This window comes from Haemaphysalis longicornis, unplaced genomic scaffold (assembly GCF_048455015.1).
Source record: "Haemaphysalis longicornis isolate Haplotype H1 unplaced genomic scaffold, Haemaphysalis longicornis Haplotype H1 scaffold_4, whole genome shotgun sequence".
NCBI lineage: Eukaryota > Metazoa > Arthropoda > Arachnida > Ixodida > Ixodidae > Haemaphysalis > Haemaphysalis longicornis.
This window is the reverse complement of record NW_027526361.1, coordinates 46,664,941-46,681,516: the sequence shown is the minus strand read 5'-3', so window position 1 is coordinate 46,681,516 and position 16,576 is coordinate 46,664,941. Positions and strand designations below refer to the sequence as shown.

Here is a 16,576-nt window from a genome sequence, read left to right as displayed (position 1 = left end):
AATTATCATCACGCGCCTTAGGTCCGTACGGGGGGTACTATGCCAGCGTCATAAGAGACCCCCAATTTTTATTCATGCGGCATGATTTGTTTCAATGGGCTTCACTTATGACAGCAGCATCAAATTAGTTGTTCAAGGGGCAGCTTGGGTGAGCCACTCTGGGGAACCGGCGATTTCGTGACAAATGAGTTTTACTATATCGCAGGTAGTTAAGTAATCTCACCCGCCGTGGTGGCTCAGTGGCTGAGGCGTTACACTGCTGAACCAAAGGACGCGGATTCGATTCCCAGCATCGGCGGCCGCTTTTCTGGGGGAGGCGGGAGGTGATAACGCCCGTGTTCGAAATTTCGGCGTAAAGATCTCCAGGTACGTGGTCAAAATTAATCCAAAGCCCTCCAGTGAGGCGCGCCTAATCACCTGTGTAGTGTCGGCGCATTAAACCCCATAATCAATCACTCAATCAGTTCAGTAATATCGGAATTCCGGGGGACCCATTTATTCTTACTTCGCACTCTATACGGCACCACCGTGACCACAACGGGAAGATTCATGCTTACCACTGCCACACTAATGTTTTCACGTTTTCTTTATGTGCACACGCCATAAGTGACCGGAGCAAGTTGCCACGCAGTACTGTCGAATGGCAAACTAATTAAATCTCCGTTACCCAGGTGTAATTGCGCTTAGGTTTTTGTTTAAATTTCCTCCATTTTTTTTTCTTAAAACTTATTTGTGTTTTCAGCACAGTGTCCACGTTGCTGCCCTTTTTGTTATTTTTAAGCATCTGTACCTCGTATCTTGTACCCTGCATGCTGTATACCAGTACAGTTATTACCTTCTTCTTAAATTAGGACCTGAATTCCGCAGTTTAATGCTGTGGCGCTGTCATGTTTTATAAATGTGTATTTATGTCCTTCCTCCTCCTCATAATGCCTGAGGGACTCTACAGGTTATCTAGGAAAAAGTGGGCTCGTCCTGCCCCCCCCCCCCCCCTTCCCCCGCGTACCACCAGTGTTCACTATATCTTTTATAGCATTCAGTTCTATTTTAAAACTATGTGCCTGATTTACTTGTACCTGATAAACTCTGTACCTGATATACTTAATTTGCTTGCTATTTCTCGCGTTTTTGCGCTGACTTTATAAAAGCTACAATAAATCAGTTCTTAACTTTTGAGCTTTCGCTGTGTCATCATGATCCTCTGTTAGCTTTCCCAGCTAACTGAGACATTATCTTCGAGCCCTCTAAACACGGCTGTTTCTCACGTGCTGCCCTGTGCCAACAGTCACGTACCGGTACATCCCATTTTGAGAACCATGAGTGATTTCGCTAACAAGCTCTCAAACGCGCTGCCAAGAGCAGCTTCCGTTAAATACCCTACCAACCCCTCGCATCCCGGTCAAAAGAGCGCAGGGGCCACTCTCTTGTACAGAAACCAAATTATATCTGCTTGTCTAGACACCGAACAGATGGAGGGGGATTTCATTTTCTAAACTGACGGCCTTCCACAAATTATGCCCAAGTTCGTGTTTCTGATTGATTTTAAGGTTTAACGCGCCGGCGCAACGCAGGCGATGAGGCGCGCTGTAGTGGAGGGCTCCGGATTAATCTTGACCACCTGGGGATCTTTAACGTTCGCCGAAATCTCGTACACGCGGGCGTTTTTTGTTTTTCGCTTCCATCAGAAAAGCGGCCGCCGCAGCCGGGAATCGAATTCGCGTCCTCGTGCTCAGCAGCACAACGCCTTAGCCACTGAGCCACCGCGGCGGGTAAGTTCTTGTTTCTGAGAATCTAAATAAACACCAAAGATATCCCTGCGGTGCAATATTCTTGGAGCATTTTTAGCATTATAAAAATCTGACCATTCCTAACTTATGCCTAAAAAAAGGCAGGACATACCCAGTATGCTGAAAGTTGTTTTGGAATTAAAACAGGTGACGCAAGAGAACAATCGACATTTTAACAGGAAATAAAACGCTTAAGAGTACAAGTGCACTTCCTCGTCCTCTCGTCGTTCTGGAGCTATACTGGCCCATTCATTCATTCGGTTGGAGAACCCGCACTCGCTTCGCGAAGACAACCCGCGTGCAGTTTTGGGCAAGTTCCCTACGATATCTCGAGCTAAGGCTCTCGAGATGAAACGTGCGGGAGGAGCAAGTTCTGGTCGATATCGCAACAAGTGGACGCAGAAGCCAGGATTTCGTCGACGACCGCCGGTCCTCCCACTTCCGAGTAAACCCGCGCATCGCTTCCACATCTCTGTGACGAAAGATCGGGAGCGCTCAGTCGTGCAATGTTTGCGGGGTAACACCGTCAGATCTATTCGCTCCAGATGAAAAATCACTGTTCATGCGTGCTTGGGAATCAGCCCAGCTGCTTGGGTGTCTTGACTCCTCCGCGCAGAGCGATGTTTACGCGCGATTTGACCAAACTATCGGGGAAGCGGTGTGTGCTGCACGTGATCGGGATTATGCCTGTTTTTTTTTTTTTTTTTTTTCAAGATGAAGCATCTGTTCGAGTCAGATTCACCCACCCCTCATCAATCAGCTGGCTCAACAGGCGATAAAGGTTCGCTCTTCCGTAGTCACCGCTTGGGATAGGTTAGTTGCCATGAATGAGAACGCGCGTTTCCGTTCGCTTTCCGAAGTCCGTATCTTCCAGGCGCTTGCGATGTGTACAGGGCCGTACTGTGCCCGCAAGTCTACCTACTTTCATTCTGACGCAAGCTTCTGTGTCGGTGCCGGCGCGCTGTGAGGGAGGCAGCTGTTGAATGGAAGCCTGCAAGCGCGCCGCGAACCCGCGCGCGCGCGCATCGGGACGTCGCCGCAGCGAGGGGAGCGAGGCGCCGCGCCGGCGCGACTCACCTGAGCTGCGTGGTGCTGCCGGTCGCGGCGGATCCTTGCCGCACGCTGCCTCGTCTCGCGCCTCGCGCCGTACCTTGGGGGGTGGGAACCCGTCGCCGCCGCCACCGCTGCTTGGTCACGTGACCACTCCTCTCCCACCGCGCCTTTCTTCCCTTCGCGCCCTCCCTATTTCCCGCGAATCTTCTCCTCCTGATGAGACGGCGCATGCGCTTTCGTGTCCCCAACCCGACCGCGGCTGGCAAAAGGGCGAAGTGAGGTGCCGGTCGGCGCTCCATTTTGGTTCCGGCAACAGCCTTTGATTTAGCGGCGCTCCAGGCTATTGCAGCCTCGCATCTTTTTTTGTTATTGTTTACCTTGGTGACGCGTGGTCCGTGCCTTCAAGGTACCTTTATTTATCTTTGAGGTACCTTTTTTTTTCTTAGGGAGCCTTCAGGGTACCGCAAAAATATGGTATTCATTACAAAATTCTTTCAGTACCACTGTGCAAGTGGATGAGCTTTTACGCATAACTAGCTAAGGAAAAGTTACTAACGGGAAGTAGCTACAAAAAAAAAATCAATATTACGGTATCGAATTGGGTAAACTCAAAATGAGTTTCCGGTGAGACGCCTGGAGGTTTTAATTGTCGCAAACAAGCCCAGAACTTTTCTACGTCGCCGTAAAAGTATTCCAACAGTTTGCAAGACCTCACATATATACGTTTTTTTTTTTTGCAATATTGACTGAGATGCTTAATGCAAATACATTTTATGGCTCCCCCAAATTAACCTGTAAAAATCATACCATTTAAAATTCTCTCTCATGGACACACATTCACTTTAACGTAATGGTCATATAGATTATAAAAACAATACAACAGAAAATATACAAGTGCGCGCTCTTTCACGCACTTTTGTGGCATATGCGCTCGTAAGAGAATTTCAGTTGTGTTAGGTTGCGAGTTTATTAAAGCCGGCAAATTTGCTACAAATTTTACGCCTCTGAGTTAGCACTTCCCTCGGGTAGGCATTTTTCATTCGAGGCCGTAAATGCGCATATTTCTGCTAACTGTACGACACCGACATGTTTCTTGCTTATTTCCTGCAGACAACCAAGCCTGTTAGACCTGTCAGGCGGAATGCTGAATTTTTCGCGCGGTCATTCAGCTCGTCTCTGCCACTGGCAGGTTCGCGTGTATCACACGCCCTTGTTTACACCAGCCACAGAACTGGAGCAACAACATCATCATTATGATCAACAACAGCAACAACAACAACAACACGCCCCACATGTTCCCCCTACAACTCGAGTGCATAGCGTTTATACTTACCTTAACGTTAATCTCACTTAGTTGTCTTGCGTGATTTAGGAGCAAAAAACATTACGTGGATTACTGCATTGTACTTTGCTTGATTTGGCATTCTCTTGACACGCTCCCATAAGAGACTCTGCAACTCCTTGTTAGGGGCACAGAAAACATGAAAGCATTACTAAATGAGCTCTGTGTCACAAAAAATGCGCAAATAAAACATAAAAAAGAAATACCGATGTCGTGCAACAAACTGTCAACAGAACCGAAATAACACACGGCTATAAAAGAAGGGTCAGTGACCTCCTTGTTCCTGAGCTCTGAAGTCATCTTCCGCAGCCGAACAGTGGGAGCTGGTTTCTACCCCGTCGCAAACAGTAATAGCATAGACGTGCTTCATAACGTGGCCCAAATCTTCTCACAACGCGCAAACATGACTTCTACCTTTCCTACCATGGCCGGTCGCTGTTTATGCACCGAATCTTTGAAGCTTGCCACGCACACACCAACCACTTTGCCGTATGGCATTTTAACTGGAGAGAACATCGATAACACGTAATTAACTGCAGGGTGTGAAATCACCGCACACATTCCCGATGCATTAGATGCTGTGTAGTTGACTGTTAGTGCACAGCACAACCGCCTAGAAATCGTAAACAATGAGGACATTCCTGATGCATTAGATGCTAGTCCACAAGGCCGCTTTATTATCATATTCGCCGAGTCTCCCGGTGGTCCTGACCACTCTGTCATCACAGCCGCGCGTACTGTCCGCGGGCAACGCAGACAAATCGTGCCGTCGACAGGGCGCGTAACGCGCCCTGCTCTGCTCGAACAGCGCGACTCGCAGGTCCACTCTGAGTGCTGCTCTGGGGCGCCCCCAGGGATTCAGAGATGAGGAGCGCGTCAGCTGATCGCGCCGCTGGTCCGGCCGCATATGCCCCCCTCCCTCCCCCGTTTGTGTGTGTGCCGAGTTCGCCGCGATCGATGCAGCTTCGTCGTATAGTCGTCTCGGTCGTCGCTGTGCCGGCACAAACCTCGATCGCCGCCCTCCCCCCGACGCACGTGATTTCTGGTCTGCTCGTGGTTTTGTGACCGCGCGCCAGAGGTCGTTAGCGGACACGCAGGCTCCGGCTGTTCGCTATCTCTCCTTCCTTCCTCCTCCTCCTATTCCACCCCCCTTTCCTCCTCGGTCTGCATGCGCAGTTTTGATTTGTTTGCTTAGCGCCGCAGGCCGTCTGCCCAAGAACACTAGCCAAGCCGTGTTCCGCGTTACTGCACGACGGATAATTCGCCCTCTTATCACGGAAAAGATTAACATATTATAGAAGGCGTTGCTCCAAAATGACGATTATGATGGTGACTGAATGTCATTGCAGTAGATGACTCGCTGGCCTGAAGGTGAAGCGAAAACTCATAGGGGTTACAGGAGGTGCAGAGGACACACTCCTTTGCAAAGGTCGCGACTTAATCCGGGACATTTTCATTGAGCATCGGACCATTTTTCTAGCGGCCAAGCCCAGGCTTTGTGCAACAGCACGAGAACTGTCCAGATACCGCTGCCTGCGTACGCACTGGCTTGAGAGTTCGTGTGTACGTGGATCTCCATGATGTGATCAATTGCACACGCTCCACAGTCCAAACAAGACCATACAGTTCAAGGTCTATATATATATAGAGAGAAATAAACTTTATTGCGATACATAGTTAGGAGGGGGCGTTGACCGGTAGTTGCAGTTTGCCGGTGACCAAGGCAGCGCGTTCCGTCAGACTTGTTTGCATCTGCGGGTCGGAGCTACCCAGCGCCGCCTCCCATTGCTCGGTGGTACGGATTAATGGGAAGGGGTCGTTGTTGCATGCCCACATGGCATGGATGATGGTGTCTTTCAAGCCACATGCGGGGCAGTTGACGGACTGATACAAGGTGGGATGAATTAGGTGCAGTGTGGCGCGACAGGGCAAAGTGTTTGTTTGAATGAGGCGCCATAAGCGTTCTTCAGAGTGAGAGAGGGTAGGATGAGCCGGGGGGAATATGCGGCGGGCGAGGCGGTAATGCTCAGTTATTTCCCGATAGCTAAGCAAGCTGTCTCGGGCTGATCGAGTCGAGGATGGCTTGGTGTGCTAGTTGGTAGGGCATCATAAAGGGGTTAACAGCGCACAGAGACGACTTCCTTTTGTGTCGTCTCTTCCTCATGTGTCGTCGACTTTATGCGCTGTTAACCTCTATTATTCCAATGTTATTCACAGCATGTTTACAAGAAGTATTCAGAACGTTGGATTGGGAACAGGTGGGAGTAAGGGTTAATGGAGAATACCTCAGTAACCTCAGGTTTGCTGATGACGTTGCCTTGCTAAGTAACTCGGGGGACGAATTGCAAAGCATGCTTTCCGCATTGGACAGCGTAGAACCGTGGGCCTGAAAATTAATATGAAGAAAACCAAAGTAATGATCAATAACCTCGGGACAGCACAGTGGTTTGAGATAGGTGGCGAGGCAGTGGAAGTGGTAAGCGAATATATCTACTTAGGCCAAGTTGTGACCCCGGATCCCAACCATGAGGCAGAGATAAATAAGGACAAGAATGGGTTGGAGTGCATACGGCAGACATTCTCAGATTATGAATGGCAGCCTGCCATTGTCCCTGAAGAAGAAAGTGCATGACAGCTGCATCTTACCGGTACTCACCTACGGGGCAGAAACTTGGAGGCTCACTAAGAGGGTTCAACTTAAATTGAGAACAACTCAGCGGGCAATGGAGCGGAAGATGATAGGTGTAACATTAGGGTACAAGAAGAGAGCGGAGTGGGTCAAGGAATAAACGCGTGTTAAGAACATCTTAGTAGAAATTAAGAACAAGAAATGAACGTGGGCAGGGCATGTAATGCGAAGGCAAGATAACCGTTGGTCATTAAGGGTAACAGAGTGGGTCCCCAGAGAAGGCAAGCGTTGCAGGGGGCGGCAGAAAGTTAGATGGGTAGATGAGATCAAGAAGTTTGCGGGGATAAATTGGTCGCAGTTAGCATAGGACCGGGATATTTGGAGATCTATGGGATAGTCATCTGCCCTGCAGTGGGCGCAGATAGGCCAGTGATGATGATGATGAAACTCTTTATGCTGTAGAGTCGGCTACGCCAGAGGCGGGCACCTCGATGAGGGTGGTTAGGGTTCGGTCAAGGCACATTGCTTTGTATGCTAGCATTGAACATACAACGAACGAGTCGACTGTTACGTTCGTGTACCCGTGCCCCAGGTCCATCGGCGATCTAGCTATGGCTTTGCCATGCCGCTGGTTGTAGGCGGCGCTGAGGCAGTAGCGGTCCCAGAGATCGGTTTTGGGGGGGGCGATTTTTTTTTTTTTTTTTTTAGGGGGGGGGGGGGCGAATAAAGAATCGTTCTCCTCCTTGCGCCAATTCTGCGGAGGTGGTGATAACCATAGAGGCGGTGCGCGTATGTGGTGCAACCCGCTGGGATTTAACTTCGCGCAAGTGGAATGCTTAAAAAAACTAAAAATAAGAAACTGAGGACCTGTTTGGGGGGGGGGGGGCGACCGCCCCCTTCGCCCCCCCCTTAGGACCGCCACTGCGCTGAGGGGGGATAGTGTGGTCCCAAATTACTCATAACGGGTGGGCTTGGCTACTACAAAGCACCCCCATAAGGCATCGCTGCGGTGATCGGAAGCACAAGTGAAGCGTCCCGTCCTATGTTGGCGATGATGGCAAGACCCTACGAAGTATATTGGAGGCGAGTTTGATGTCCGACCTGAGCAGCCTCAGTTGTTTTGCGGATGGGCCGTAGTGTGTCGGGTCACTGGATTTCTTCGACTCCCGTGCGTTTCAGCACACCTGTAACAAACCGAAGCGCCTCGCGCAGAAGTAGTCATGTCGAGTCTATTGGCTGGCGTGCCGGGGACAACGGAGGTGACCGTAAAGCACCCTCGACGTCAGTAGGGCAATTGTGGACCGGCAAGTGACGTCAGCCCCCGCGCCTGCCAATGGGACAAAGATTCTTCGAAAAGGTGGAGTATCATGTAGCATGTACAAAGGAGGCTATCGAGCCTTACGTGCATGCCGTGCACTCTCACGGCGTCGATCCCATGTCGTAAACGCTGGTGGTCGAACGTTGGTGACACACGTGACTTGTCGGCTTCGGTACCTCGCACAACTATACACGTCTTTTTTTTTTAAATGAAGGAAACATGCCTGTGAAAGGTAGAACCTCGTCAATGCGTCAAGGGCCGCTTGTATCGTTCGTTGTTGATATGCGACGGGCCGCAAGTGGTTCCATAATGGTCCCATCACCAACTAATATAATGAACTTTAAGCCACAAATAGCGTCGACTCGCATGGCAAGCTCCGTCATCACCAAGTGTCAGGTTTATATAAAAAAACAGTGTAAAAAAGACACAAAACACTGGACAAGACCCTGCGTTTATATTTCCCGAGCAACCGAAGGCAGACGCACGGAACAAAGACAAGCATGTATAACAAAAGAAAAAAGCGTTAATGACCCTGCAAAGTTTAAAACGAAAATTCAATTGCATGGAGGAACACGGTTCACGGCTTACAGTTGCACCAGTTCTGTCGTACCTTTAGACTGGTTGAGGCGTGGCAGCGTAAACAGGGGCCGGTCGCGGCACGGCGTCGTTGGTGGGGGCCAGGTCACGCATGGAGGTCCACTGTGGTACACCGTGTTCTGGGCTCCCGCAGTTGTAGCCAACGCAGCCCTCATGGACACACTGTCGTCCCCTCCCGATGCCTGGCTTGATCACTTGCTGATGGTAGATGCAGGCGCTACCCGTAGATGAATGCTGCTACATGCTCGGGTATGGGTGCCCGACAGCTGTGTTCTCAATGCATTCCACCCGCACCCCTCCTCCTTCCCGTGATCACTTTCACCGTTGTTATTCGCCGCTTCCTATTGGACGTTAGGCGTGAGAGTATGGGGTGAATGACCCCGCACGACGATGATGATGTTTCTCTCAGGGTGGTCGGAACGTACCTCACTTGGAGCGTCTTGGGTTTCGTCCTCGTTTTCTTCTTTCACTTCGCCTCGCGACACAAGTAATAATAGGGGAGAGCATAGTGCCCCGGGTACAGGCACCAGGTTGGGACACGACCTAATAGAACGGGCTCTTTTGCAGGGAAAACTGAATACAGTTGAGTGATAGACCAGCAACATCACATCGCAATACGGGTACTATAGTACACACGTATGAGACGATGTCGTATACTCCCTCCTTAATTTGATCAAAGGCTACGCGAATGTACGGTCGTTGGCATTTCTCTAGTAGCCAGACAAAGCCTTCTTGGGGAAAAAAGGCAGGCTGTAGTGCGTGCCCACGGGCTGCTGAAATTCGTTTGGGCAGTTTGAAAGTGGTCATTTGCATCATACGCGTCAAGGAAAGACTACGCGCAGAAAAGTGACAGTCTTCCCTTCATTTAGGGTGCGGTGTTCGCAGTTGTAGAATCGCTGTTCTGGGTTCGACATCATGCTTGCGCTCAAAGGCAGGGCAACAGTAGTTATTGTATTGTCGTAGCAGGGTACCAGTGTCATGCGTATCTTGAAGCATCAGGACGATTGGTCTTTGCTCCGTAGCACAGGTATACAGTCCCCAACAGTATAATAGCGTAGCGCGTGCGGCTGAGACCGTTAAAGGAATACTGACACCAGAATTTCACGTCTCCTTTTTATTGCCTTTATCGATGCTTAACGGCCTATCAACCCCGAAACAGTAGTGTAAATACTTGAAAGCGCGGTAATGAATAACGTAGAAAGGCCTGGAAATCGCCAATTTCGGTTTCAATCGCTTCCAGCCAGCATGGCGCGTATGGCAGAGTCACGCTATGACCTCGCCGTTTTCCGCGGACCCCACAGCGCGGAGGTCGGTGGAGGCGTTGTTTTGACCGCCCCGGACACAGGTGGTTAGCGGCTGAGCTGCTTTGGCGGGTCAAGAGAGCCCTAGAAGCCGGACAAACTCAAGGGGCCCTTGAATGGGAACTCTCTTCCTCATTACTGACTGCTTTATGAAGATGTTTTATCCCTTCCTTCCTTCCTTCCTTCCTTCCTTCCTTCCTTCCTTCCTTCCTTCCTTCCTTCCTTAGTGTATCTAAGCCTACCATCGAGGCTGATATTGATCACAGCTTTCAATAAAAGTCCTAATGGCGACTTCTATTGCAATTCTAAGCTATTTCATTGGCCCCTTTCACTCGTGTGGTACTTAGTTGTTAGTAAGAGTGTCTTTCTGGAGAAAGGTTATGCCTGTAGCTCTGGCTACCCCAAGCAGTTCATGAATGCGCCAGCGCCTAGTCGTCGCTCGCCGGGCTGCACGTGCGAAGTGACGTCACGCGTCTCTGCCGCACGTATGAGGCACACGGCTATGTCACCTTCGTTTCCCTACCACGGAGTGATGTCACGCTGATGTCCATTTGCTGTGCACCACCCCACGAGCTGTATCGGCCGGCCCGGTAAATGAGATGAAATAAAGTATGTTACACGCGTCGCAGGCCGCTCATATTTCAGTCGGGGTATTTCAGTAGAGGAAGCAAACGGTGTAATAATATTACACAAAATATGGGGTCAGTACCTCAGTTAAAACAGGTGAATCGGTCGGCCGTGATCGAAGCGATCATCCGATGAAATGACGACTGGCTGGCTCGTTGGCCGATGCCACGTAGCCAACGACGGTCTACTCCAAGCAAAAGCAACATGTAAAATATGTACACCTTATTTACCCTACGTATTTACAACTCTGAAGACTCATGATCGCGTAAAATAGGTCGGGCAAGGCCCGCGTTGAGCGGGGCTCGCTGCTCTCCCGTCCTCTTTTTTCCCTAAACCTCAAGCCCCTCGGTTTTACCACCAAACCCCGCCCACAAAAGGGACGTCACAACTTGAGAGTGAGGATGGCTCATTGATTAACCCACACTAGGCCATTGATTGGCCACAGTGACAAACAAAGCTAGGTGGGTCCAAAATAGTCACGTGACCCACCTCAATCTCATACAGAAAACCGGAGGTCTTCAGCAAAACATAACTGTAACACAAATAAAAACCAACCAACCAAAAGCAAACCTAATGACGTGCATCGGCTCTCGGGCGGCTCGTCTTATAGTATTGTCCCTACCATGCGCGTTTATAATTGGGCCCCACGCCGCCAGAATTCATTTGCTTTGTAAACACGTCGAGCGCCCAACAAAGCCTGGTCGCGTACCCATTGACGCGTCCCAGCCACCGAGTCGTCGGGGTCAGACATGAAGTGAATGGAAACTTCGCCCAGTAGCTTTGAGCAGTGCAACTGTGTTAGACAGAACGTCTCGTGCCCTCTTCCTATCTTTGACCCCTTGATTGACCTCCAGCTCCCGTCCGGTTCCGGCATTCTCATGGCGGTAACCGCGGTCGTTAAAATGTCAATCGCCCCCCTCCTCCAGTTTCCCAAACAAAGGGAAATCCTCCTTCAACAGCCAACATCGCTTTCAACTATCCTTGGGTACCGACGCGTTTGTAGAAGTCCTTTCCAGGCCCGCTCGTAGGGTGACTACAATAGCGCGGCGAACAAAGAAGCAGCTTCCTCCGTTTCTCCCCACACCCCCCTCGCCAAGGTAAGCTCCGCCTGCATGAAAACAAACAATAAAGGTAAACACGCTGTACATAAAGAACGATAATCTATGTGCCGCGCGGTATTAATTAAATGAGCGCGTACTTAACAACCTCTTTAAGTGGTAATCGTGCAACGGCTTTACTCGCGGATTGTGAGGAACTGCTAAAGGAATCGGCCATAGGTCTCAAGTCGGTGCGTCTGGTGTTCTAACACAAAAATTAGTTAGTGGAGTGCGCCTATAGCTCCGGCTGCTGCCCTAATTGCGTGATCAATGTAACCATATTTGATTGTGCAATTGGTCCCTTTTGTGAAGTTTCAAGAATGGTAGAGTCAGCGTGTGTTGTGGCCCACTCGTCAGCGAACGCGATCGGAGTGAAGGCACGTTTGGGCAGTTTTGCTCGAAGCTCCCTCCTCAGAGCGATTGCATCGATGACAGGTGCGCTGCCTTCTTTTTTTGCACGCTCCACGTCTGTGCAAATAGTTCTACTCGGGGTGTAGTGTCATCTTTGTTCATGTAGCAATTTGTTCGATTTGTGGAGATCTTGAGATTGTCCAGTCTTCATAGTCCGCTGCAACATTAGAGCACGGAAGAACAGAAGAACAGTTGCCGCAGTACGGGTTGGTCGTCTGTCCGAGGCGAAAAGGGTAACTGTTGGGGCAAGCCGAGAGGAGTCGTAGGCGATGATATAATGTTTCTAGGCTACGAGGGAGCTATCTTCGAAGTCTTGATTTCTACTCCGGGTCAATCGCGTGCAAAAAGACTTCGTTATTCGCTTGGTTACACCATACTCGGTTTCTTTCAGCTGCAGCAAAGCGATGTGCCATGGTAGGACCATGGACTTGCCCCTCAAAGCAGCGTCAGGCTCTAAAAAGTTTGTTTTCTCATTTGGAGGACAGTGGTCACATTTTAAAATTGTGAATTCTGTGACACAATCTGAAACTAGTCCGTCAAGCACGTCAAGCCACGCCAGTGTTCTTTTTTTCTTCTTCTTTCTGCCAACCTCATTGTAGGGCCTGTTTTCCCTATCCATCGCTGACCCGTAGCAGAGGAGCATGTAGGCAATTGCAAACGCCGGCAAAACTCTCTGCATTTTCAATAAAGAGCTCGCTCTCTCTCTCTCTCTCTCTCTCTCTCTCTCTCTCTCTCTCTCTCTCTCTCTCTCTCTCTCTCTCTCTCTCTCTCTCTCTCTCTTCTTTTCTTGGTGCTTCGATAGTTGGTCGAAGACAGTCTGTAACTTCTGAGGATACCATGTCTTCCAGCACAGCTGCCGGCACTGCATCAAATCGGATAGGGCTAGCAGCCATGAAGTCCATGTTGAAGTGTTCCTAAAATCCGAGTTTGGGGTTGACTCACTTAACGTTTTCCGTGAAAGACCTGAAACGTAGCCGATTTCATCGCGGGGTCTCTGCTAGGGGTCAGAGGATCACAAAGCGGCAGACATCGACGCTTTCGTCGCATCGTTTCTTTGGGGGCAGACACGCATATTTGATTAATTCCGTCTCAAGAACAACATTCTGCTGAAAAATGCATACACTACTGTGACATTGTTTACCACACTAAGAAGACGGGCAGAGAGGCTACTGACTACTTACTTTTTATTGAAAGGCAGGAAAGTCTGCAGATGCTTGGGATGGCGGACTTGCTACTCAGCGTTCCTGGTGTATTCATTCGCTAATCCCTAAGAGAACGGAAAGAAAGAACAATGGTCTGAGAATTTTCTCGCAGCATGATAATGAGCTTCACAGGCTGAAGTTTACAACGCCAGAGAGGTCATTAGGAATTGCCAACGAGAATTTAATGAGAAAGTTTTATTACTGAAATGCTTGTGATAAATTATCCTTCTAGCCCTGTGAACAAGTATAAAGCTTATTTCTCTTAAAGTGATACCTGGCATTTGCCGTTCTTTTTTTTTTTAGTCAGTATCACAAGCATCAACATGCACCTGTCAAGATACAACGTCCGCCCGCTTCCACATGCTACGAACTAATGATGAACAGCTACAAAAGAGCTTCATCGCTAAGGGAGTAATAGTGTTTCCAGTTTCTTGGTACAAAATCTGTTTTTTTTTTCACCTCTACGCCGACAGGTAGTTTCACGGTTGCCTAGGAATTATAGCTTTACTTTGACGCACTTTTTGTAGGCTATTGTGCGTTCAACAGCTGTTACGCCTCGAGAGGAGCACTTAGAGCGAATAGCGCACTTCTGTCATTAAAATACTTAATAAGCTCTACAGTATACAAAGCGATGTGCTTTAAGTAGCCATAGTTCTTGCAATTTCGTCTCATTAAGGCAGCTTCAAGGGTGTTTCGACTACTTCGTGTTTTCCGCTTTTCCCTGAAGTAACGCTGACATCAGTTTTGTGCATCCGCTTGTAACTATCGTGAAGGCATTTTAAATCATCGAAACAAAATATCCATTCCACATTTTCAAAAATCAAAGTCCTTTCACTTAGTGAGTGTTCTCCTATCACCCTAGCCGGGGGAGGAGGGACGGGAGCGCCACTTGTTTATTGAAGGTGCTACGAAGACAAAATACAAGTTGGTTCATTAGAATACTGCTTGGTCTTGATAACAATTACACAACTTTTATCGCAAACTTCAAAGAAATAACCCGGATATTGAAGCAAACACACGAAGCAGTGGAGACTCCCCGGGTCTCTATGACGTCACAGAATCTTGTTCGCGCGATTGGCGGCCGCCGACGTGAGCCGCCGCCAACAAACATGACATCACACTGGGGCCTCTGGTTCCATTTGATAGCATCACTTGAAAACACACTGATAACTATGTTTTTAGCGCTTGCCCATGACGCGACACTCCTGCCCATACGTATAAACCTCCTGTGGTTTTAAAGACGATAGTCTTTATTGGGCTACTTAAACCCAGAAATTTTGATCTATCTGTATGTATGTCTGTTTGTCTGTCTGTCTGGGACTCGATTCAGCCAGCCGGCCGAGGTAATACGTGTACTGCGCAATAGTCTTATATATTCACAGCCAAATGTTAGCGTCTAAGCCCGGTTTATATGTTCATACTTGTCAACTTTGTTGAACAAGAACAAGACATTACGCAAATATAAGACAGGAAATTAGTACACAAGGGATATTTACAGTGTTCCTTTATTAAAAAATTCATGGATGCATGATTTTTCGATAGCAAATGATATTCTGCGTCTACTGCAGAAAACCGCCGCCTGCTGTTGCCCGCGCCCCCTCCTGGAGTCATATGAGAAATCACGCGGCAACAGCAACGAAAGGTTCGACTAGCTAGGTTCCACGTTCTGCTTGGAACGCACGTGGAGCAAGTCGGCTGCCTCGATTCACGCGCGTCTCCGCCCTACTGCAGCGCTGGCATCGAGAAAGCCGACCTGTAGCAATGGAACGCGGTAAATTCAAATCGCCTTGAGCGAACCTTTAGTGTGTTTACCTTGGGATGAGCGCGACGGAACAAGAACAGCATGAGAGGTGAGCGGGAAAGCAAAGGGGGGCAGTTCCTTGGCAAATGTCTACAAAGACTATCGTCTTTTGACGACATCTGCAACTAAAGGAGCAGATACGCGGCCCGTTTTTTTAATGCCAAACGGCTGGTTTCCCAGGCAACTATTGTTCGAGATTGCCCAAGTAGCGGCGCTGTGGCCAACGATAGAAAACCCACTGCTGTGGCGGAATACGTTTTGACAACGCTGCCGCCTTCCACCGCACGTCGCCCTGAGATTGACCGGCCACGTGACTAAAGCACTGGGAAGGCTAGCATTGGGGGAGAGCGTTGGGAGCAGAAGGAAAGGGTTTGGTTCGCCGTTCGGGGCTGATGCGTTCGGCATTGAAAAAAATGACAAAATCTGAATTTTTTTTTCAATATTGCATTTTCTCAGTTTTACAACGTCTTGTGTGGCTGGAAGGGAGCTGAGCGAGTTACTAAAGACTACGTTCTTTTTTAAATTGAACTAAGTTGTGTTTTCTCATCATAGCACGTTGAAGGCGCGCGTAAGCCCTACATCACCATGTCTGCGGAAACTCCGTGTCAGCGTCGTCGGAGTTACCAGGACGGCACCAAAAATCTCGTTGTCTGACATGTCAACATACCCTCCATTGGCTGCGAACAGAGGTGTGACGTCCGCATTAGCTGCGACGCATCTTGTGGCCGCGGACGCGGTAGGCGTTGATTGATTGTAGGGTTTAACACGCCGACGCAGCGCAGGCGATGAGGCGCACCGTAGTGGAGGGCTCCGGATTAATTTTGACCACCTGGGGATCTTAAACGTGCGCCGAAATCTCGTACACACGGGCGTTTTTGCTTTTCGCCTCCATCAGAAAAGCGGCCGCCGCGGCCGGGATCGCGGGTAGGCCTTACGTCTGCACCTGCATTGGCTTTGAATGGGGTTATGAGCCGTGGAATGCGAGGTATGCGTTTTGCATTGAAATGTGCAGGTATTTTAAAGCGTTATTTTTTTAGATGCGTGCATTACAACATAGTCTACAGCAATCCTATGGAATCGTACTCCTCCCAAAGAAGCCCCTCAATTTGGAAGTTTGGAACGCACAAAAAGATTGAAACACTTTTACAAGTTCACTGTAAAGATACTGTTCATTAATGAACAGTCACTTTACACTGACTGTTCATTTTAACAACAGACACTTATCATTCTAAATGGATGCGCTTGCACGGCAAAAGGGCGGTTTCGGCAGACAGCTTTAAACTTCTGACTTGCATTGTGTTAGCCGTATACTATATAACAAAGGTTACGGTCCCTGCGGCCGCGAAACGGGTTTAAAGTAGTAGAGGCGGCCGGAAAAACCGTAACCTTAGTTATATAATCTATACGGCTA

General features: G+C 49.1%; 2 protein-coding genes across 5 annotated transcripts in view; one reads left to right on the top strand and one right to left on the bottom strand.

Annotated features, from left to right (window-relative positions):
* LOC144178641 (uncharacterized) overlaps window positions 1-2,921 on the bottom strand; it is a 227,396-nt gene extending 224,475 nt beyond the window's left edge. Inside the window, exon 1 of the mRNA XM_077706644.1 lies at window positions 2,865-2,921. The gene's annotated coding sequence lies outside the window, so the exon portion shown is untranslated. The remainder of the gene's footprint in view (window positions 1-2,864) is intronic.
* LOC144178639 (G patch domain-containing protein 4) overlaps window positions 1-16,576 on the top strand; it is a 467,686-nt gene that overhangs the window by 287,918 nt on the left and 163,192 nt on the right. The gene's annotated exons all lie outside the window — the stretch shown is intronic.